Here is a 23520-nt window from a genome sequence, read left to right on the forward strand (position 1 = left end):
CCCGGCGTTCGGTCCAGTCTGATGGGTGTCGCCATCCCGTCTGGCACCTCCCATCTTCATACGATGATGCCATCCTCCTTGCTTCTCCCTCGGCTCCTGCACACGCTTACTTTATCTGCCCTGATGAGGGCAGAGTAAAGTACTGCAGTAAGTGTGACCCCGGCCTAAGGAACATGTGGCGCCCTGCGTATTTACCGCCACAAAAGGGTTAAATATGTAAGCCTTAGCCTCCTATATATTGAGACATAGCTTGGAAAAGGCATTTATGCAAGGGGCATTTATGCACATGTAATCTAAGTACATGTATCAAAGTACTGGCAGCTATAACATGGCAGTTAGACAGGGCAGGAGACAGGTAAGACAAATAAATAAATCTACTCCCTGTACATTTGGAGAACAACAAATATATACCATATGCATTTGTGGAATTTATATCCTGGCCGCTGCATTCACACACAGTTCCTGGATCATTTTGACACTTGGCTTCCACATTTTCTCTCCTGTGACATCCCTACCCTCATCATGGGAGATTTCAACATCCCCATTGCTCTACCCATCTCCCCATCTGCTACTCACCTTTTATCTCTAACCTCCTCGCTTGGCCTTTTGCAGCTTACTAATTCTCCAACGCATTAAGACGGAAGATCCATCGACTTGGTCTTCTCTCGGCTTTGTGCAGTGGATGATTTTGCAAACTCCCCTCTCCTGCTCTCTGACCACAATCTTCTTTCATTCTCTATCAAGAACTGCCAGGCTGCTCAGGTCACCCCCACTGTCCATATTTATAGAAACATACAGGCCATTAACATCCAGAAACTTATGAAGAACTTGCAGTCTTCATTGGCCCCTATCTCCTCCCTCTCATGTCCTGATTCTGCATTGAAGCATTACAATGAAACATTTCAAAGTGCCCTGGATGAGTTTGCACCCCCTATAAATAGAACACCACAACACAGAAGGCGACAACCCTGGCACACCCTGCAAACACGTTTCCTGCAGCGATGCTCCAGGTGCGCCGAACGTCTGTGGAGAAAATCCAATCTACACAAAGATTTCATCCATTATAAGTTTATGCTTAGAACATACAACACTGCCCTTCACCTCTCCAAACAAACCTATTTCAACACCCTCATCACCTCACTGTCCAATAACCCGAAACATCTCTTTGACACTTTTCATGCTCTACTCAACCCAAGAGTACAGGCCCCAAACACGGAGCTCCAAGCTGACGATCTGGCCAATTACTTCAAAGAAATAATTGACCAAATTCGACAGGAAATTATCTCCGTAGATTTGGTTTCCAGTACCATCTCTATGGTGATGACAGCCAATTATACGCTTCTTCTCCTGACATCATGCCAGCCTTTCTAGAAAACACCGGCAATTGTCTAAACGCTGTGTCTAACATCATGTCCTCACTATATCTGAAACTGAACCTGTCAAAGACTGAATTCCTTGTGTTTCCTCCCTCTACTAATGTACCTATACCCGACATTGCCATTTCTGTGTGTGGTTCCACTATTACTCCCCAGCAACATGCCCGCTGTCTTGGGGTCATACTTGACTCCGAGCTTTCCTTTGCCCCTGTAAGGATTCCCAAGGGTGAACCCACTGGACCGCGGCAAGCGAACCTCCCCTGGGCGAGCGGACCAGGTGGACCACCCCCTATACAGGGAGCGTTTGGGACAGGCCCAGGGGAAACTACTCACCACGGCAGCTGGTACCCGAGGACGGAGGTGCACAGTAGAGGGTGCAGCGGGCAGGCGGAAGGATGAGCTGGACTGGAACTGGCAGGACTGGAGGCCAGGAACGGAGGCTGAAGGATACAGGCAGGCAAGGCTGGAACAGCAAGACACGGGTCAGACGCAGGGCACAGGCTGAACACGGAGACGAGATGGCGGGCACTGGGAGGAACACAAGGAACGGTTAGACAGGGAGGACGAGGAAAGGGTAAGAGCAGCAGGGAAAAAGGCAGGCAGGCTGGAGCCAGAGTCACAGAGAGAGGAAGTGACGATCAGGCGGTGAGCTGGAGGAAGAGGCTGCCTCTTATAGAGGCAGGAGTTTCCGGGTCAGGTCAGCAGGGTCAGGAGGGCGGGGAGAAGGCCTGGCTTGGCCTGTAGTGGGACCTGGAGCGCAGGGTGCGCATGCGCCCCGGGCCGAATGCCGGGACAGAGCGCGGGGTGGAGGACAGGCGTGCAGGTGAGCGCGCGCCCGCCACAGGAGCACGCCGGAGACGGCGGGCGCACCCAGCGCGGGGAGAGGCGGCAGCAGGAGCCGAGGACGCGGCGGGAGCGGCGAGTGTGGAGCCGGCGGTGAGCGTGACAGTACCCCCCCTTTTACGCCCCCTCTTCCCACGGCCGGAAAGAAACTTAGCTAAAATCTGGGGAGCTTGAATGTTCTCCCGGGGTTCCCAGGATCTCTCCTCAGGGCCAAAACCTTTCCAGTCAATTAAAAAGAAAGTTTTACCTCTAGATCGTTTCATAGCAAGGATGTCCTTAACCTCAAAGACATCCTGTGCGGAAACGGGCGCGGGAGCGCTGCCAGTAGAAGCATGAAACTGGTTGAGTATGACCGGTTTTAAGAGGGAAACGTGAAACGAATTAGGAATCCGCAGTGAAGCGGGGAGTTTTAGCTTGTAGGCAACGTCATTGATACGGGCTAGAACCTCAAAGGGACCGATGTAGCGGGGACCCAGTTTGTAGGAGGGAATTTTGAGACGAACAAATTTTGAGGATAGCCAAACTTTATCCCCAGGGTGGTACAGCGGAGAATCTAGGCGTTTCTTATCGGCGTGCTTCTTGAACCCGTCTCGTGCTCGCTTAAGTGCGGTTTTGGTCTCCTGCCAGACCCTGGAGAACTCCTTGGTCAGAAGATCGGCCGCCGGCACACCCGAGGTCGGGAGTACCGGCAGAGGTATACCAGGATGTTGACCGTAGACCGTAAAGAAAGGCGACTTGGCGGAGGATTCGCTGGTATGGTTGTTGAAAGCGAATTCGGCCCAAGGAAGCAAGTTGGACCAATTGTCTTGATGGCCGTTGGAAAAATGTCGGAGGTATGCTACGAGGATCTGGTTCGTGCGTTCCGCTTGACCGTTGGACTGAGGGTGATAAGCGGAGGAAAAGTCCAACGTTACCTCCATCAGCTTGCATAGAGCCCTCCAGAAACGCGAGGTAAACTGAACCCCTCTGTCCGAGACAATGTGCTTGGGGAAGCCATGAATCCGGAAGACATGAGATATAAAAATTCTCGCCAGGTCAGGAGCGGAAGGAAGACCGGGCAGAGGGATGAAGTGGGCCATCTTGGAGAAGCGGTCCATGACCACCAGAATGACCGTGTGACCTGAGGAACGTGGTAGATCCGTAATAAAATCCATCGCGATATGCTGCCACGGAGCCGAGGGAACCGGAAGTGGATGCAGAAAACCGGAGGGTTGCTGACGTGGGACCTTGTTCTTGGCACACGATGGGCAGGAGAGGATGAAACTTCGGACATCTTGAGACAAAGAAGGCCACCAATAAAAACGAGAGATGAGGGAGAATGTCTTCTTGAGGCCAGCGTGACCCGCTAACTTGGTAGCATGACCCCAATGTAGAACTCGCCTCCTGTCATCATCTTGGACAAAAGTCTTGCCGGGGGGCACGGAAGTCAGGTTAACAGGCGCGACTACGATGAGCTTGCTTGGCTCCACAATGTGTGAAAGCTCCTCCTCGTTGTCGGTGACCAGAAAGGATCGAGACAGGGCATCCGCTTTGAGATTCTTTTCACCCGGACGGAAATGGAGCTCAAAATCGAACCGGTTAAAGAATAATGACCATCGGGCCTGCCGGGGATTAAGCCTTTGTGCTGATTGAATGTAGGCTAGATTCTTGTGGTCGGTGAAGATGTGGAGTGGGTGTACCGCTCCTTCCAGAAGATGCCGCCACTCTTCCAAGGCTAACTTAATGGCAAGCAGCTCTCTGTCCCAGATGGTATAGTTTCTCTCTGCAGGGGAGAAAGTCTTGGAGAAGAAGCCGCAGGACACCAAGCGACCGGAAGGAGATCTCTGGGAGAGAACCGCACCGGCTCCGGTGGCAGAAGCGTCTACCTCTAGGGTGAATGGTTTGTTCGCCTCTGGACGATGTAGCACCGGGGCTGTGGCAAAGGCTTGCCTCAAGGTTCGGAAGGCGTTCTCGGCCTCAGGAGGCCAGTGGTGAGGATCGGCTCCCTTTCGGATCAGAGCAGAGATGGGAGCAGTCAGAGAGGAAAAGTGCGGAATAAACTGCCGGTAATAGTTGGCGAAACCCAGGAACCGTTGGATAGCCTTAATTCCCTGAGGACGCGGCCAGTTGAGTACCGCAGACACTTTTCCCGGATCCATGCGCAAGCCAGAATCGGAAATGATATAACCCAAGAACGGCAGAGACGACTGTTCGAAGGCGCATTTTTCCAGCTTGGCGTAGAGACGATGTGTTCTCAACCGAAGTAAAACTTGACGCACGTCTTTTCGATGTGTGGACAAATCAGGAGAAAACACCAGAATGTCGTCCAAGTAAACCACCACGCAGGAGTAAAGAAGATCTCGGAAAATGTCATTGACAAATTCTTGGAACACTGCGGGGGCATTGCATAGGCCGAAGGGCATGACGAGGTATTCATAATGGCCGTCACGAGTGTTGAAGGCGGTCTTCCATTCGTCACCGGAGCGGATCCGGACCAGATTGTAGGCCCCTCGAAGATCCAATTTAGTGAAGATCCGTGCACCCCGTAGACGGTCAAATAACTCCGGGATGAGGGGCAGAGGATATTTATTCTTGATGGTGATAACGTTGAGCCCTCTATAATCAATACAGGGACGCAGGGACCCGTCCTTCTTCTTGACAAAAAAGAACCCAGGGCCTGCAGGAGAGGAAGACTTACGAATAAAGCCTTTGGCCAAGTTTTCCTGAACGTATTCGGACATGGCCTGGGTCTCGGAGGGAGACAGCGGGTAGATGCGACCACGAGGCGGCGTAGAACCGGGGAGCAGATCGATGGGGCAGTCATATGGACGATGCGGGGGCAGGACCTCTGCTTCCTTCTTGTCGAAGACATCCAAAAAGGCCCAGTAGGCGGAGGGTAATTCGGTAGACATCGACATAGGATGTGGAAATTTCGGCGGCTGTACAGGGAGTAAGCACTTATCTTGACAAAGTCGACCCCATCGCAGAACGTCACCAGAGTGCCAATCCAGGATAGGCTTGTGGGTCCTTAGCCAGGGAAGTCCCAGAAGGATGGCATGGGACAAAGAAGGCAGCACATAGAATACTATCTTCTCCCGGTGTAAGGCTCCGACCTGAAGCTCCACCTCTTCGGTAACCTGAGTAACGGACTCCCGCAGGGGTTGACCGTCGACCGAAGCAATCTGCGGAGGGGTCTCCAGGGATCTGACAGGAATTCCAAGTCTCCTAACCGCCTCAAGTTGGATGAAGTTACCGGCCGCCCCAGAATCTATATAGGCCCATTCAGAAAAACGTTTAGAATCCAAGTGCAAAAGGACAGATAGGGTCAAGGGTAGAGAGGAGTCAAAATTACCTAGGAAGACCTCTCTTACCTGTCCTAGGCGGAGGCGTTTCCCGGACGAGTGGGGCAGGCACGAAGAAAGTGGGACGCACTCCCACAGTAGAAACAGAGCCCCTGTTCGACCCTCTCTCTCCGACGCTCCTCCACCGGTTTGAGGCGATCCACTTGCATGGGTTCCGGTAGCGGGAGCGTGGAGGCTGGAGTCGAGCGGGCTCGAGGTGGACTCCGAGCGGCCGGAGGAGCGCGGAGAGGTCTCCTGTCCCTAGCGAGCTCTCGGGAACGTTCTTGAAAGCGGAGGTCGATGCGGGTGGCCAAAGAGATTAAATCCTCCAAGGAGGTGGGGGTATCCTGCCCCGCCAGCTCGTCCTTGATCCGCCCCGAAAGGCCCCGCCAAAAGGCTCCCACCAAGGCCTCATTGTTCCAACCCAACTCTGAGGACAGGGTGCGAAACCGAATGGCGTACTGACCTACTGAAAGCGTGCCCTGATGCAGATTGAACAGTGCCTCGGTAGCGGAGGCAAGGCGACCGGGTTCATCAAACACCTTACGAAAGGTGTCTAGAAAAAAGGAGAGTTGAGTGACCACGGGATCGTCTCTCTCCCAGAGGGGGTTAACCCACGCTAGAGCCTCTCCTTCTAAGTGGGACACGATGAAGGCCACTTTGGCACGGTCAGTGGGGTACTGATGTGGCAGCAACTCAAAATGTAGCTGGCATTGATTTAAAAACCCTCTACACATCTTGGGGTCGCCACTATAACGCGGGGGTTTAGCCAGCCGAGGGGAGGGGAGCGGAACCGCAGGCTGTGCCGGGGCTGCGGCCACGGTCTGGAGGGCCAGCAGGCGGTTGTCCACTGAGGCCATGTAGTTCAGGATATGAGCCTGAGTGTCGCGCTGCTGGGCTAGCTCCTGTTGGAGGCCGGCGATCTGGGTGGTACTCCCTGGATCCGAGGCCTGTAGTGACGAGAGACGAGACTCCATGGATTTGAGGAACGACATGATCCTCGCTTGATTTTCCCGCAGGAACAGAAGTTCCTTTTGCGTCGGGGTAGAAGTACCAGCGGGGTCCATGGCCTGATCGTTCTGTAAGGATTCCCAAGGGTGAACCCACTGGACCGCAGCAAGCGAACCTCCCCTGGGCGAGCGGACCAGGTGGACCACCCCCTATACAGGGAGCGTTTGGGACAGGCCCAGGGGAAACTACTCACCACGGCAGCTGGTACCCGAGGACGGAGGTGCACAGTAGAGGGTGCAGCGGGCAGGCGGAAGGATGAGCTGGACTGGAACCGGCAGGACTGGAGGCCAGGAACGGAGGCTGAAGGATACAGGCAGGCAAGGCTGGAACAGCAAGACACGGGTCAGACGCAGGGCACAGGCTGAACACGGAGACGAGATGGCGGGCACTGGGAGGAACACAAGGAACGGTTAGACAGGGAGGACGAGGAAAGGGTAAGAGCAGCAGGGAAAAAGGCAGGCAGGCTGGAGCCAGAGTCACAGAGAGAGGAAGTGATGATCAGGCGGTGAGCTGGAGGAAGAGGCTGCCTCTTATAGAGGCAGGAGTTTCCGGGTCAGGTCAGCAGGGTCAGGAGGGCGGGGAGAAGGCCTGGCTTGGCCTGTAGTGGGACCTGCAGCGCAGGGTGCGCATGCGCCCCGGGCCGAATGCCGGGACAGAGCGCGGGGTGGAGGACAGGCGTGCAGGTGAGCGCGCGCCCGCCACGGGAGCACGCCGGAGACGGCGGGCGCACCCAGCGCGGGGAGAGGCGGCAGCAAGAGCCGAGGACGCGGCGGGAGCGGCGAGTGTGGAGCCGGCAGTGAGCGTGACAGCCCCCCACATTCGATCACTGGCTCGCTCTTGTCATCTGCACCTCAAAAACATTTCTAGAATTTGACCTTTTCTTACTTTTGACTCTGCAAAAACTCTTACTGTTTCTCTTATTCATTCTCGTCTTGACTATTGTAACTCTCTTCAAATTGGTCTCCCTCTTACCAAATTCTCCCCTCTCCAGTCTGTCTTGAATGCTGCAGCCAGGATCATATTCCTCACCAATCGTTACACCGATGCCTCTACCTTGTGTCAGTCATTACACTGGCTACCCATCCACTCCAGAATTCAGTATAAACTTATTACCCTCACCCACAAAGCCCTCCATGGCTCAGCACCACCCTACATCTCCTCCCTTATTTCAGTATACCACCCTAACCGCGCCCTCCATTCTGCTGATGACCTGAGGTTAGCATCCTCAATAATCAGAACCTCCCACTCCCGTCTCCAAGACTTTACACGTGCTGCGCCAATTCTTTGGAATGCACTTCCCAGGTCAATACGATTAGTCCCCAATCCCCACAATTTTAAGCGTGCCCTGAAAACACATTTATTCAGACTGGCCTATCGCCTCAACACATTAACTTAATCTATCCCTGTGTGGCACAACCAAAGGTTTTACCATAACCAGGTTCCCGGCATCATGTTCCCACATGCTTTATGCATCCATTAGCCCTCTGTGTCTGTACTGTTACACACTTAACATTATGGCTGGTCCAAACAATCAGGGCAACTGTTACCACCCACCTTTCGTGTCTACCTCTTTCCCCATAGTCTGTAAGCATGCGAGCAGGGCCCTCATTCCTCTTGGTATTTGTTATAATGTATGTGACTATTTTTATGCTGTAATGTCTATTGTCTGTACAAATCCCCTCTGCAATGTAAAGTGCTGTGGAATATGTTGGCGCTAAAGAAATAAAATTTATTATTATTATTACTGTTTTGCAAGTGTTTTGTGAGCAATTGGAGTTATGCTTTCCCTGCTAGAGCCCACAAGAGACACACACCCCCACAATTTACCTCACTCCCTTACTTGTCTGAAGCTTAGAGGTTTGCTTATGTACCCTAACTGGGAGGGAAAGGAGCAGAGTGGTTGTTTTCAGTGAAGAAGGAGAGAATGGAGAATGCTCCTGGAAGCCATGACATGGGCTTCCTCCAGGAACAAAGCTAAGAAGAATAAGGGAGTCAGCCCCTAGGCCATCCATGCTTTCAGAGCAGGGTGGTAAGCTGAGAGACTGTGTGAGTTTATACAACCAACAGAAGAGTGTTTTCCCCGGGAAGACTGCAGCAAACTAGGTTGTTATGATGAGTCACAGAAGGAGGAAAAAACAAAATACCAGCTAAGTCCCGAAAAACCAGAGAGGTTGGCAGCTATCGGATTGCAGACCCCTGAACCTATCCACAACAACTAGCTGTAGCCGTGGGGGGTTCCTACGGTGCCCTAGACCCCTCGATCACAGCCGGAGAACTACATAGCCTAAAGACAGAAAGGGGAAAAACTAAACTGCCCCAGAGCAGACCCCAAAGCAAAAGGCAGCCCCCAACAAATAATGACGGTGAAGCAAGATAAAAACACTAACACAGATAGAAAGATAGGTTGAGCAAATGATGGGGCCCAAGCTAACTATATAGGACAGGATAGGAAAGCTGCTGTCTGCCATCCGCAAAAATCCCTATCAAAATGAGCCAACCGACTGATAGGAAAAACAGGCCCTGAAGTCGCTAGGCTTCAAAAGACTATATCAGCACTCAGGTGTATTCTGAAGACAGAGCAAAAGATCAACAGATCAGAGACAAAAATGGAATTCAGCTCACCCTCGGGCGGGGATGGCAGAACTCCCAAAAAACAAGGCAAAACAAAAACAAAACTGAAGAGTACAAAGCAGAGCAGAAAAACTTAGCTTTGAGATGCAGGAATCAGACTGGTCTCCAAGAATCCAGCAGGAAAATCACCAGCCAGGAAGAAGGGCGTCGGCAGCCTTATATCCAGTCCTCAATTCCAGCCACCCAGTCATCATCTAGCTGCCCATGTGTTTGGTAATCAGCCTCACTACCTTCCCTCACCAGAGGAGGGAGTTAATCAGACCTCAATGGTGAAGGGAAAAATGAACTCACAACACTAGGTTCAGTGAAGGATTGTGCAAGAAGAAACTTGAGCTTCACACAGGATCCAAGCTACAAGTTGCCAGAGGAGGAAAACACAGTGAGTAGTGCTATACTGAAAGTTCCAAACTCCGGTAAGCCTTGGTCCCAGAAGGGATTAGAATAGCAGAAAGCTTACACCGAGTCACAGTAGAGTGAAGGATAACTCCCATTCTGCAGAGCAGACTGTAACCCGGTGAGAGTTGTAATATCTCCTCTGAACTGCACCTGATCTACAGTAAATGATAAAGTGACTTTCCTTGTCTCCTGCCTGAATACTCCATGCCTTCTACTTCCATCACAATCTCTGGTGGTCATCCCTGGTTGGAGAGGGTTAAACTTCTGCACTGCCATCACCATTCACTCCCTCAGGGATCATCTGCAGTGCCGGCTATACTACAGTCAAACACTCCAACTGGCGTCACAAATTACTACATAAACTTTATCCCTAATCAATACTCCCCTTTTACATGACTGCCTGGGGCCACGGACTGGGTCACTGCCACTGTGACACATCCTTTTAAGACGACCGGCCAGGTACCGAGTATCCCACGGCCTCTGAGGCGCGTCAAACACATTCACATGTTCAGTATTTGGTCAATATTTTGCAGCAGTATTTGTAAGCCAAAACCAGGATTGGGTGATAAATACAGAAGTGGTGGCGTGTTTCTATTGTACTTTTCTTCTGATTGTTTCACTCCTGATTTTGACTTACAAATACTGATGTAAAATACTGATTGTGTGAACATGGCCTTAGAATGATGATGTATAAAATTGGATGTCACACTGACGTAGAAAAATGGATGCATGGAAAGCACAAGGATAACAATGTGGATAAAAATCGTCCAAGTTTTCTGGATGAAATTTGGATGATTTTTCACATGCCTGTATAACCCCTGACTAAACCTGATATAACCAATTCACTAATTGTGAACATATTACATACTACTGACCTTTTTAAAATTTTACCATATTTACAAAATAGCCCTTATTTTGCTCTTGGTGTGTGACAGACACAACACGCAGCTGCATCACTTGCCGCCTCTATTATTCCTTCCTGCTATTTGAATGGGGCGCGTTCATTTGTTCTTCCATCTTTGCTACTATGGCTTGTCTTCCACTTAAAGCTTAATGTACCTATATGATTAGAGTAATCTCTTTACCAATGTATTTTTTTACAATAGTGAAAGCTGTTAAATAAGCCCACACTTCTGTGCAGATAAAAGCCGAGCTGGCAGCCTATAATTATGAAGCACCTGAAGTAATTTGACAAATTAAATGGTTATTCTGCGGTCAATGCCCGTTTTGCTACTCCCTCGTGTCTTGTCACAACACTGCTCTTTTGTGCGTTTATCCAGCCCACCATGATCAAAACATTCTCCCTGGTTGGATGTGCTGTAACTTGTAGTTCCACAGAAATTGAATCAGTGAAACATTTTGCGTTGTTCTCCACTCTCCACATAAAGTCACATAACAGAATCATTTCTAAATGGCTGTGCCAACCCTTTCATGACCGGATCAATTATTTTAATTTTTTAAATTTTTTTTTTTTTTTTTGTTTTTTCCTTCTTTCAAGAACTTCATTTATTATTTTTAATTCATAGCCATATGAGGACTTATTTTTACTACTCGAGTTGTAGTTCTCAACGACGCCATTCACAAAAAGGGAAAAGTATTCCAAGTAAGGTGAAATGGTAAAAAAAAAAAGCAATTCCAGATTGGCTTATAACACAGATAAGAGTCACAGCGCAATGCTAAAACAGGCTGGCAGCAGTCCCGACCCTAGCGAGACAGCTATATAGAAATACATGGGTCTTGCAGTGCTTTCCAGTTTGACAGTATTGGTATGTGTGTTGTCCATCTGGAGTTATCAGCTCCCTGCTCCCTCAAATTGGCGAGTGCCACACCCTACTTAAGCTTCCAGCTTACTGCTGGCTGCCAGGCATAGTCTTGTACTCCTCTGGTTTAGTCTTGTCTGCAGCTCTTGTGTAGTGTATTTGTTAACTGTTTTAACCTCGGCTTGTGTAGCTGACTATTCTAATGGATTCCGATTTTGTACTTTTCCTGCCTTCTTTTTCTGACCCGGCCACCGGACCACTCCTGCCAGCCTACACCACCGAATAGCAGCTTTTTCCAATGCCCTAGCTCAAAGGTCCCTGTTTAAGTAAAGTTCCCTTGTCAAGGGGTAAAGGGTGAAGACCAGGGCAACCCCTGGAAGCTGGTAAGGGGAGTGGCTTAGCTATGTCTGTCTGTGGTAGCCATTTTGGAGCTTCCAGGCAATCACTGACAGAGCCACATTCAGTAACATTTTCATTATAGGGTATAGCTGGAACTTTATAGAAAACAAAAATGTGCCTAAGCACTAACAGGCAGGTAACTTCAACTTACCTGCTTGTTGTGCATATAGCCATTCTACCTCGCACAGAGCAGTCACAGATCATTCCTGCCAGCAATTCAGCTGCCTCTGCTGATGTGACAGGGCAGGACTTCAGGCATCATTCTGATTGGCAGGTGGCTCCCCCAGTTAGGCAGCAGTGATCAGGCTGTCAATCAGAATGACAATGGAATTCCCGCTCTGTCGACAGAGCAGAGCGGAAAAGAAACCTCCACTCTGTAGACGTGACATCAGCAGAGGCTTCTCAATCCCCGGCAGGTGCGGTCTGTTACCACTCTGTTCCAACTAAGAACAGCATCGGGCACAACAAGCAAGTAAGAACCTCCATTAGAAAATGGCAGATAAAACAAGTCGTAAGCTGGGCTATGCTGCTTTTTTGTATGTGCTTAAATTTTTTAAAAAGTAGCAGATGCTAAAAGTCATAAAAATCGTAAAAATACTTCTACGGGCAAACTGAGCACTTTCAGAACAGTCAATGAATTTTATCTATATCCTGTTCACAAGGGCAGAAATCCCTGTCTTTCGCCACAGATGCAACCCAAATAAAAGCACATAGGAATGGATTGTTTTTAAAGAAAAAATAAGTTGTTTTTCTTCAGGTTATTATACAGTGGCATGTAAAAGTTTAGCCACCCCTAGTCAAAATTACTGTTATTGTAACTGAAGAATAGATGAACCGATATTTAAAAAACTTAAAGTTAAAGATGACACATATCCTTTGCAATTTAGGCAAAATGTATATATTTTTCCTCTTTTACATTTTACAAGTTACAAAAAGCAAAATGGGACAATGCAAAAGATTGGATACTCTGCATGGTTAGCACCTACAGTAGTAGCATCTCCTTTTCAAAGTATCTCAGCTTGTAAACAATTTATGTAGCCAGCCAAGATTCTTTCAATTCTTGTTTGATGGATTTTCATCCATTCTTCTTTTGAAAATTCTTCCAGTTCTGTGAGATTCCTGGGCCGTCTTGCATGCACTGCTCTTTTGAAGTCTAGCCACAGGACACATTTTTACAATGATGTTCAGCTTAGGGGACTGTGAGGGCCATTGTAAAACCTTCAGCTTGCTCCTTTTGATGTAGTCCATTGTGAATTGTGACGTATGTTTCGGATCATTATCCATTTGTAGAAGTCATCCTTTTCTTATCTTCTGCTTTTTTACAGATGGTGTTGTGTTTGCATCAAGAATTTGTTGAAATTTCATTGAATCCATTCTTCCCTCTACCAAAGTTTTCCGCTTTGCTTTGGTCCATTTTAAATGATCTTTGGCCCTTGGCCCAGTGAAGAAGGCAACATTTCTGGATTGTGTTGATATTTGGCTCCTGTTTGCATGATGGAGCTTTCATTCTTGTGGATTGCTTGGCTAACTGTATTTACAGACAATGATTTCTGGATGTATTCCTGAGATAAAAGCAGGAATTTGCTCAACCAAATAATGTATGTTATTAATGCAGGGTTTCCAATATAGACTGTTGACCTTGTCCCTTGTGCATATGGATTTCTCTGAAATCTCTACATCTTTTGATGATATTTTGTACTGATGGTGAGATATTCAAAGTCTTTGCAAGTTTACATTGAAAATCATTTTTATGAACATTGTCCTCAATTTTTTGAATGTTGAATGCACAGATTGGTGACTTCTGGCCATTTTTGCTTCTTAGAGACTCTGTCTCTCTAAGGCCTCTTTCACACTTCCGTTTTTGACCATCAGTCAAAATCCGCCAGGTTTTGAAAAAAACGGATCCGCCATTTTTTTTTGCCGATCCATTTTTTTCCCCATTGCGTTGTATTACTGGTGGATCTTGATGGATGGCCATCCGTTGGATCCGTTTTTGTGAGGATCCGCCAAATTTTTTTCATCCGCCGGCATGCCTGGACGGACCTTGCAACGTTTTTTTTCTTGTTGGATCCACATTTTCCAGTGCGCATGCCGGGAGAAAGGAAGTCAGGGAGAAAATTAACCCTGAAATCCTTTCTGGCGGACGAAAAAAAAATTCTCACTCTCTCTCTCCTCCTTCCCGGCCAGCGGTTCCTTTAAAATTCTTCATTCTGCGGATCCGTCAAAAAACGGATCCTGTGCCATCCGTTCACATCAGTTAGGAACGGATCCGCTTTTCCGCCTTTTTGGCGGAGACAAAAAACTGAACTGTGAAAGAGGCCTAACATGCTCTTTTTTATACAGTAATGTTCTAGTTTTCCAGCCCTTTGTCAACCCTGTTCCATCCTTTTTTAGATGTGTTTCTGCCATCAATTTCTAAATTAGTTATTTTTTTCCAATGAAATGGAAAAATGTCTATTGTTCACTTTCTGATCTGTTCTATGTTCTGTTGTTAATAAAATATGGCTATAAGAGATTTCCAAGTCATTGCATTCTTGTTTTATTTACATTTTACACTGTGTCCCAACACTTTTTTGGAATTTGGGTTGTGTATGTTTGTGTATATATATATATTTTTGCATATATATTATTTGCACATATATTTATTCTCCTATATATACATAGGTGGAATTGAATTCTACTCAAATATTACAAAAGTCAGCATTAGCAAAAATGTGGGTAGAACACACATAGTAACATAGTTATTAAGGTTGAAGGAAGACTTTAAGTCCATCTAGTTCAACCCATATCCTGTCCTAACCAGCCCTAACATGTTGATCCAGAGGAAGGCAAAAAAAACCCATGTGGCAAACAGTAAGCTTCACATTGGGGAAAAAAATTCCTCCACATACGGCAATCAGACTAGCTCACTGGATCAATGCAATATTAACCCCTTAGCGACAGAGCCAGTTTGCAGCTTAATGACCAGGCCAATTTTTACAATTCTGACCACTGTCCCTTTATGAGGTTATAACTCTGGAACGCTTTAATGGATCCTGCTGATTCTGAGATTGTTTTTTCGTGACATATTGTACTTCATGATAGTGGTAAAATTTCTTCGATAAGTCTTGTGTTTATTTATGAAAAAAACAGAAATATGGCAAAAAAATTTAAAATTTTGCAATTTTAAAACTTTAAATTTTTATGCCCTTAAATCAGAGAGATGTGTCACATAAATTTCTTAATAAATAACATTTCCCACATGTCTACTTTACATCAGCACAATTTTGGAAGCAAAATTTTTTTTTGTTAGGAAGTTATAAGGGTTAAAAGTTGACCAGCGATTTCTCATTTTTACAACAAAATTTACAAAGCCATTTTTTTTAGGGACCACATCATATTTAAAGTCATTTTGAGGGGTGTACATGACAGAAAATACCCAAAAGTGGCACCATTCTAAAAACTAGACCCCTCAAGGTGCTCAAAACCACATTCAAGAAGTTTATTAACTCTTTAAGTGCTTCACAGGAACGAAAGCAATGTGGATAGAAAAAATTAACATTTAACTTTTTTTTGGAAAAAAATTACTTCAGAACCAATTTTTTTTATTTTCACAAGTGTTAAAAGAGAAAATCAACCACAAAATTTGTTGTACAATTTCTCCTGAATACGCCGATACCCCATATGTGGGGGTAAACCCCTTTTTCAGCACACGGCAGAGCTCGCAAGGGATGGAGCACCGTTTGACTTTTTCAACGCAGAATTGGCTGGAATTAAGATCGGATGCCATGTTGCGTTCGGAGAGCCCTTAATGTGCCTAAACAGTGGAAAACTCCAACAAGTGACCCCATTTTGGAAACTAGACCCATGAAGGAACTTATTTAGATGTGTGGTGAGCACTTTGAACCTTCAAGTGCTTCACAGAAGTTTATAACGTAGAGCCGTGAAAATAAGAAATCCATTTTTTTTCCACAAAAATGATCTTTTCACCCCCAAATTTTTATTTTTACAAGGGTAACAGGAGAAATCATACCCCCACAGTTATTATGCGATTTGTCCTGAGTACGCTGATACCCCATATGTGGGGAGGAACCACTGTTTGGGCGCATGGGAGAGCTCGGAAGGGAACGAGTGCCATTTTGGAATGCAGACTTTGATGGAATGGTCTGCGGGCATCATGTTGCGTTTGCAGAGCCCCTGATGGGCCTAAACAGTGGAAACCCCCAACAAGTGACTCCATTTTGGAAACTAGACCCATGAAGGAACTTATCTAGATGTGTGGTGAGCACTTTGAAACCCCAAGGGCTTCACAGAAGTTTATAACGTAGAGCCGTGAAAATAAGAAATCCATTTTTTTTTCCACAAAAATGATCTTTTCACCCCCAAATTTTTATTTTTACAAGGGTAACAGGAGAAATCATACCACCACAGTTATTATGCGATTTGTCCTGAGTACGCTGATACCCTATATGTGGGGAGGAACCACTGTTTGGGCGCATGGGAGAGCTCGGAAGGGAAGGAGTGCCATTTTGGAATGCAGACTTTGATGGAATGGTCTGCGGGCATCATGTTGCGTTTGCAGAGCCCCTGATGGGCCTAAACAGTGGAAACCCATAACAAGTGACTCCATTTTGGAAACTAGACCCATGAAGGAACTTATCTAGATGTGTGGTGAGCACTTTGAACCTTCAAGTGCTTCACAGAAGTTTATAACGTAGAGCCGTGAAAATAAGAAATCCATTTTTTTTCCACAAAAATGATCTTTTCGCGCCCAAATTTTTATTTTTACAAGGGTAACAGGAGAAATCATACCCCCACAGTTATTATGCGATTTGTCCTGAGTACACTGATACCCCATATGTGGGGGGGAACCACTGTTTGGGCGCATGGGAGAGCTCGGAAGGGAAGGAGTGCCATTTTGGAATGCAGACTTTGATGGAATGGTCTGCGGGCATCATGTTGTGTTTGCAGAGCCCCTGATGGGCCTAAACAGTGGAAACCCCCCACAAGTGACCCCATTTTGGAAATTAGACCCCCTAAGGAACTTATCTAGATGTGTGGTGAGCACTTTGAACCCCCAAGCGCGTCACAGAAGTTTATAAACGCAGAGCCGTGAAAATAAAAAGTCTTCTTTATTTCCACAAAAGTGATTTTTTAGACCCCAATTTTTAGACCCCCAAAGTTGGTAAATAGTGGAAACCCCTCAATTCTTGCTCCAACCCTAACCCCAACACACCCCTAACCCTAATCCCAACCCTAATCCCTAATCCTAACCCTAATCCTAGTTCGCCCTAACCCTAGCCCAACCCTAGCCCAACCCTAGCCCTAACCCTAGCCCAACCCTAACCCTTAACCCTAGCCCAACCCTAACCCTTAACCCTAGCCCAACCCTAACCCTAGCCCTAGCCTAGCCCTAACCCTAGCCTAACCCTAGCCTAACCCTAACCCTAGCCTAACCCTAACCTAACCCTAACCCTAGCCTAACCCTAGCCTAACCCTAACCCTAGCCTAACCCTAGCCTAACCCTAACCCTAGCCTAACCCTAGCCTAACCCTAACCCTAGCCTAACCCTAGCCTAACCCTAGCCTAACCCTAACCCTAGCCTAACCCTAACCCTAACCCTAACCCTAGCCTAACCCTAACCCTAACCCTAGCCTAACCCTAACCCTAGCCTAACCCTAACCCTAACCCTAGCCTAACCCTAACCCTAAATTTTTTTTATTTCATTATGTGTGCCTATATAAGGGGGTGATAAACGGGGGGGTTATGTACTATTTTTATTATTTTGATCACTATGATCGTTTATCATAGTGATCAAAATAATGAATGGAATCTGCCAGCCGGAGCCAGCAGATTCCCGGCGGGCGCACTGCGCATGCGCCCGCCAATTTCAAGATGGCGGCGCCCATCGGATGACGCCGGCGGGCGCGGGACCACCGGGAGGGGACGGAGGACAAGGGAGAGGTACCGGGAGGGGACCGGGGGGATCGGGGACCCTATTTCTCTATCCTCTGATGTGCGATCACATCAGAGGAAAGAGAAATTAAATGTAAAATCGCGGCTTTTTTTTTTTTGTGGTCGCCGTTATAGGGTTAATAACGGCGATCGCAAAAGAGGGGGTCGGTAAAAACCGACCGATTCATGTTCTCTGGGGTCTCGGCTACCCCTGGCAGCCGAGACCCCGGAGAAAATCCGACACTGGGGGGCGCTATTCACTTAAATCACAGCGCCGTGAATTAACGGCGCTGTGGTTTAAGTACCCTTAATTACCGCCGTTAAAAGGCGTATCGGCGGTCGTTAAGGGGTTAAGGAAACTAGTGTATATACTCTGTAATATTATACTTTTCAAGAAAGGCATCCAGTCCCTTCTTAAATTTTAGTAGGGAATCACTCATTACAACACATGTACAACATAAACATCTGTATGAACCATAGGCTGATGAGAGAATTGCTTAGCCAAATGTGGAGGTGTAAGCAGGTTGCGGGATTCATTGAGAGACGGAAGGAAGAGCAAGGGTAAACCAAGTGTAACAATTTAATAGAACAGGGTATTCACTCCTCGCAAAGAGGTAAATGGTTAAAGAAGGGGTAATAAGAATAATATAAGTATAAAACAATGGCAGTCCAGTTAGGGAACTTATCATGTCCTATAAGCTCCTCCTCAGCAGATGGTCCCGCAGGGATGCAGCAATGGCAGTGTTCGGGAAGATTTCCACAGAAAGGGTCCTTTAAACGATGGTCCGTCTTTTGGCGCCAGCAGTTGGTCTCCGGTACCTTCCGCTAAGCTCCTAGTCCATAAGCACATGAGGCAGGCAGGGTGTGTTTGTCTGACACCCGGCTTTCTCCCTTCTGTATGTACACGGTACTCACGGTCACGGAGCACGCGGCACCACGCTCCCCTACTGTCTCTGGGTGCACGGAGTATTTCTTTCCAATAGTGTCTCTGAAGACGATGGGAGACAGCAAGCATGACGGATCACAGCGCCGGTGCTTAGAGGACGGAGCATACTGCGCACCCTGCTGCTGGTTCGCGCCAAACTGCTCGTTGCTGTGTGCACTTTCACTTTTATCTTGCCACTCCTACCCTGGTGATGAGGTTTGTCCCGCTCCTCATACTTTCCCCCTGGCAACAAGGGAGGCAGCCTCAATAGTTCTGGACCTGGCTCGATACAGGTACCAGCAGCCTAGTCTTCTTCCTTACACTCTCCCTCTCCTTTAGCTCACTTTTGAATGATCTGCTGCCAAATAAATTGGTCTTGTTCATAACGATTGTGAGGTATTCCAGCTGTCGTTCATTCTGTTCGGCGTAAGTCAGGTTGGGTGGTTGAGTCAGGTTGGGCAGTTGAGGACAGAGATGGGTCCAAGTTCAATGGAATAGCCATATCGGGAGTTTCACGTTCCCGCACTTCCTCTAAGCCAGTGGGTAGCAGATCATCCAGATCAGAGGATGAGGTAGGTTATTCTTCTTCATCACCATCAAAGGTCACTGGAGTGGACAATTCAGGAACACTTGGCGCCCTTCCTTCTATTTCAGCATCTCATGACAGGCAGGGACGTAGCATGTTTCGGTGGACTACTCCGGTAGGGGCCTCTTCTTTCCCCTCAAGCTGGACTTCAAAACATGGGTCCATCAGTCCCAATTTAGCATTTCACCCAGTATGGAGTTTGTTCCCATCGATGCTCTAGCTTGTCTCGGACTAATACTCGGACTTTTCCTTCTCTTGTCATCTCTTGAGCCTGGGCTACCTTTATCAGCTGTTTGTACACCTTCCTTTGGGTGTGCGGGGGCTCCATCGATTAAGAAAAGCATCGGTTGACTCACTGACTAGGATGGTCCCAAGTTCCATTTAGCACATTCATCCTTAGTGTCATGGTGGGGCCACTGCCAGGGTCAATACTACTCCTTTTCAGCCCACATCCTTGTCACACACACTAATTTGCATCCAGACCACTCCCGCAACCGGGATGGGCAATTGGTTGGCTGCCGTTAACTTGGTCACTGGGCCCCATTCAGGCCGCATCGCCTCAGAGAAGTGACATCTGAAATAAGTTTCTGGGACTTCCTTCTCTCCTTCTTGGCAGCTAAGGCTCCGGATGGCGCCCCCCAGCCACGGAGCCCACTAGTATAACGGCCTGCGGGTCAGTGACCTACCCCTTTGGCGCACCCTCAGGCAAAATGTCCATTGTCCCCACATCTGCTCGGGATGGCACCATTTCCGGACGGGGCTCGGGGTTAGTTCTAATTCCAGACGAGTTCGGCACTTCCAGGGGGATTTTTCTCAAGATGGACCACTCTTCTCATATGTCCCGAATTTCTTTCTGGATTTCTCTAACCAAATCTGGTTCAGCTGTGAGCAGGCCAGGTATCTCCACTCCGGACCTTCCCTGTCAAGGCTGCCATCCCCTGCTCTTGCTCGCACGCATGTGCTTCCGCCCCAACTTCTAGAAAAGACATAAGCGGATAGGTTCGCAAGCGCTCCCGCAGGGCCTGTTTAAGCAGTGCATCCCTCAGGCCTGCAATGTGTTGGCCCCTCAAAAGTACATCAGGGGCACCACACCCACATCATCGTGCTTAGCGATCGCAGCGTAGATCTCCTGCAGCGCCTTCATATATTGGGTCACAGATTCCCCATCCTTTTGGATGCGGCTAAACAAGAGCATCCACAATTCATCGATCTCCGTGGGGTCCCCATGCTTCTCTTCCAATATCTGTAACACTTTGGTGAACATGTTTCACTCGTACGGGGGGCTAGAACATAACAGAACATGTGGCTTTCCCATTTAGGGCCATCACAGCAATTTCTGCCTGCATAGCGGGGGTCATAGGGTGCATTCTTGGCATGCACTTAACCTGCTCGGACTAGTCCCATAACAGTGAATTGCTCCCTGTAAACTTTGGGAGATTGCTGAGCATGGCCCCAAATGGTAAGCTGACCCTTGGGACACCCACGGCCGCTTGGTCTGTCACTTCTGTGCTTGTGGATTGCATCCTGCCAACTACATCAAGTGTAAGCAGGTTGCGGGATTCAGTGACAGACAGAAGGCAGAATAAGGGTTACCCAAATGTAACAGTTTAATATAACAGGGTATTCACTCCTCTCAGGCAGGGAGGTAAATGGATAAAGAAGAGGTAATAAGTAGAGTTGAGCGAAACGGGTCGAAAAAATTCAAAAGTCGCCGACTTTGAATGAAACGAAACCAGACCCTAGGATGAGGTCGGCCACGAGGTCGGCGACTTATGCGCCAAAGTCGAGTTTCAAAAGTTTGTTTTGCGCTCTTTTTCAGCCAATCAGGATCCACGGACACTGTGGGCAACGTGATGACATAGGCACGGGTCACCACCATCTTTCAGAAGGGCATGCAAGTGATTGGCTTGCTTTGGTGGGCGTCACAGGGGGTATAAAAGGGCGTGCACGCCGACCGCCATCTTACTTCTGGCGATCTTAGTATAGGGAGAGGTTGCTGCTGATTCTGTAGGGAGAGCGTTAGGTAGGGAAGAAGACAAAAAAACTGCTTCTGCTGCTAGCGATTTGGCCTGCACAACACACCAGTCACTGTGTGTGCAGTGCAAGGGGAGGCTATATAGTGGTGTATCAGTGGTGTTGGTTGTTGGGCTGCCTTTTAAGGCTTCCTGACAGGCTGGCATTGCTGTTTACCCACTGCTCCGCAAACTGCTTTTTTAAAAGCAATCACAATTTTTTTTTTTTGTCCTGCTGAGAAGAAAAAAAAAACTGCTTCTGCTGCTAGCAATTTGGCCTGCACAACACACCAGTCACTGTGTGTGCAGTGCAAGGGGAGGCTATATAGTGGTGTATCAGTGGTGTTGGTTGTTGGGCTGCCTTCTAAGGATTCCTGACAGGCTGGCATTGCTGTTTACCCACTGCTCCGCAAACTGCTTTTTTAAAAGCAATCCAATCTCCCTTATCCTCTAGTCACTTTTGTCACAGCTGTGCCATCGAGCCTGTCACATAGCGCTCAGATATTCATTGGGCCTCACACAATCCAAAAGTGTCCAGTGTCCAAAAGTGTGTGCAGAGATTCAAAATCTCCCTTATCCTCTAGTCACTTTTGTCACAGCTGTGCCATCGAGCCTGTCACGTAGCGCTCAGATATCAGTGGGCCTCACACAATCCAAAAGTGTCCAGTGTCCAAAAGTGTGTGCAGATATTCAAAATCTCCCTTATCCTCTAGTCACTTTTGTCACAGCAGTGCCATCGAGCCTGTCACATAGCGCTCAGATATCAGTGGGCCTCACACAATCCAAAAGTGTCCACTGTCCACAAGTGTGTGCAGAAATTCAAAATCTCCATTATCCTCTAGTCACTTTTGTCACAGCAGTGCCATCGAGCCTGTCACATAGCGCTCAGATATCAGTGGGCCTCACACAATCCAAAAGTGTCCACTGTCCACAAGTGTGTGCAGAAATTCAAAATCTCCATTATCCTCTAGTCACTTTTGTCACAGCTGTGCCATCGAGCCTGTCACATAGCGCTCAGATATCAGTGGGCCTCACACAATCCAAAAGTGTCCACTGTCCACAAGTGTGTGCAGAAATTCAAAATCTCCCTTATCCTCTAGTCACTTTTGTCACAGCAGTGCCATCGAGCCTGTCACAGAGCGCTCAGATATCAGTGGGCCTCACACAATCCAAAAGTGTTCACTGTCCACAAGTGTGTGCAGAAATTCAAAATCTCCCTTATCCTCTAGTCACTTTTGTCACAGCAGTGCCATCGAGCCTGTCACATAGCGCTCAGATATCAGTGGGCCTCACACAATCCAAAAGTGTCCACTGTCCACAAGTGTGTGCAGAAATTCAAAATCTCCATTATCCTCTAGTCACTTTTGTCACAGCTGTGCCATCGAGCCTGTCACATAGCGCTCAGATATCAGTGGGCCTCACACAATCCAAAAGTGTCCACTGTCCACAAGTGTGTGCAGAAATTCAAAATCTCCCTTATCCTCTAGTCACTTTTGTCACAGCAGTGCCATCGAGCCTGTCACATAGCGCTCAGATATCAGTGGGCCTCACACAATCCAAAAGTGTCCACTGTCCACAAGTGTGTGCAGAAATTCAAAATCTCCCTTATCCTCTAGTCACTTTTGTCACAGCTGTGCCATCGAGCCTGTCACATAGCGCTCAGATATCAGTGGGCCTCACACAATCCAAAAGTGTCCAGTGTCCAAAAGTGTGTGCAGATATTCAAAATCTCCCTTATCCTCTAGTCACTTTTGTCACAGCAGTGCAATCGAGCCTGTCACATAGCGCTCAGATATCAGTGGGCCTCACACAATCCAAAAGTGTCCACTGTCCACAAGTGTATGCAGAAATTCAAAATCTCCCTTATCCTCTAGTCACTTTTTTCACAGCAGTGCCATCGAGCCTGTCACATAGCGCTGAGATATCAGTGGGCCTCACACAATCCAAAAGTGTCCAGTGTCCAAAAGTGTGTGCAGATATTCAAAATCTCCCTTATCCTCTAGTCACTTTTGTCACAGCAGTGCCATCGAGCCTGTCACATAGCGCTCAGATATCAGTGGGCCTCACACAATCCAAAAGTGTGTCCAAAAGTGTGTGCAGATATTCAAAATCTCCCTTATCCTCTAGTCACTTTTGTCACAGCAGTGCCATCAAGCCTGTCACATAGCGCTCAGATATCAGTGGGCCTCACACAATCCAAAAGTGTCCACTGTCCACAAGTGTGTGCAGAAATTCAAAATCTCCCTTATCCTCTAGTCACTTTTGTCACAGCAGTGCCATCGAGCCTGTCACATAGCGCTGAGATATCAGTGGGCCTCACACAATCC

This window comes from Dendrobates tinctorius, unplaced genomic scaffold (assembly GCF_039654945.1).
Source record: "Dendrobates tinctorius isolate UK_male_01 unplaced genomic scaffold, ASM3965494v1 ptg000021l, whole genome shotgun sequence".
NCBI lineage: Eukaryota > Metazoa > Chordata > Amphibia > Anura > Dendrobatidae > Dendrobates > Dendrobates tinctorius.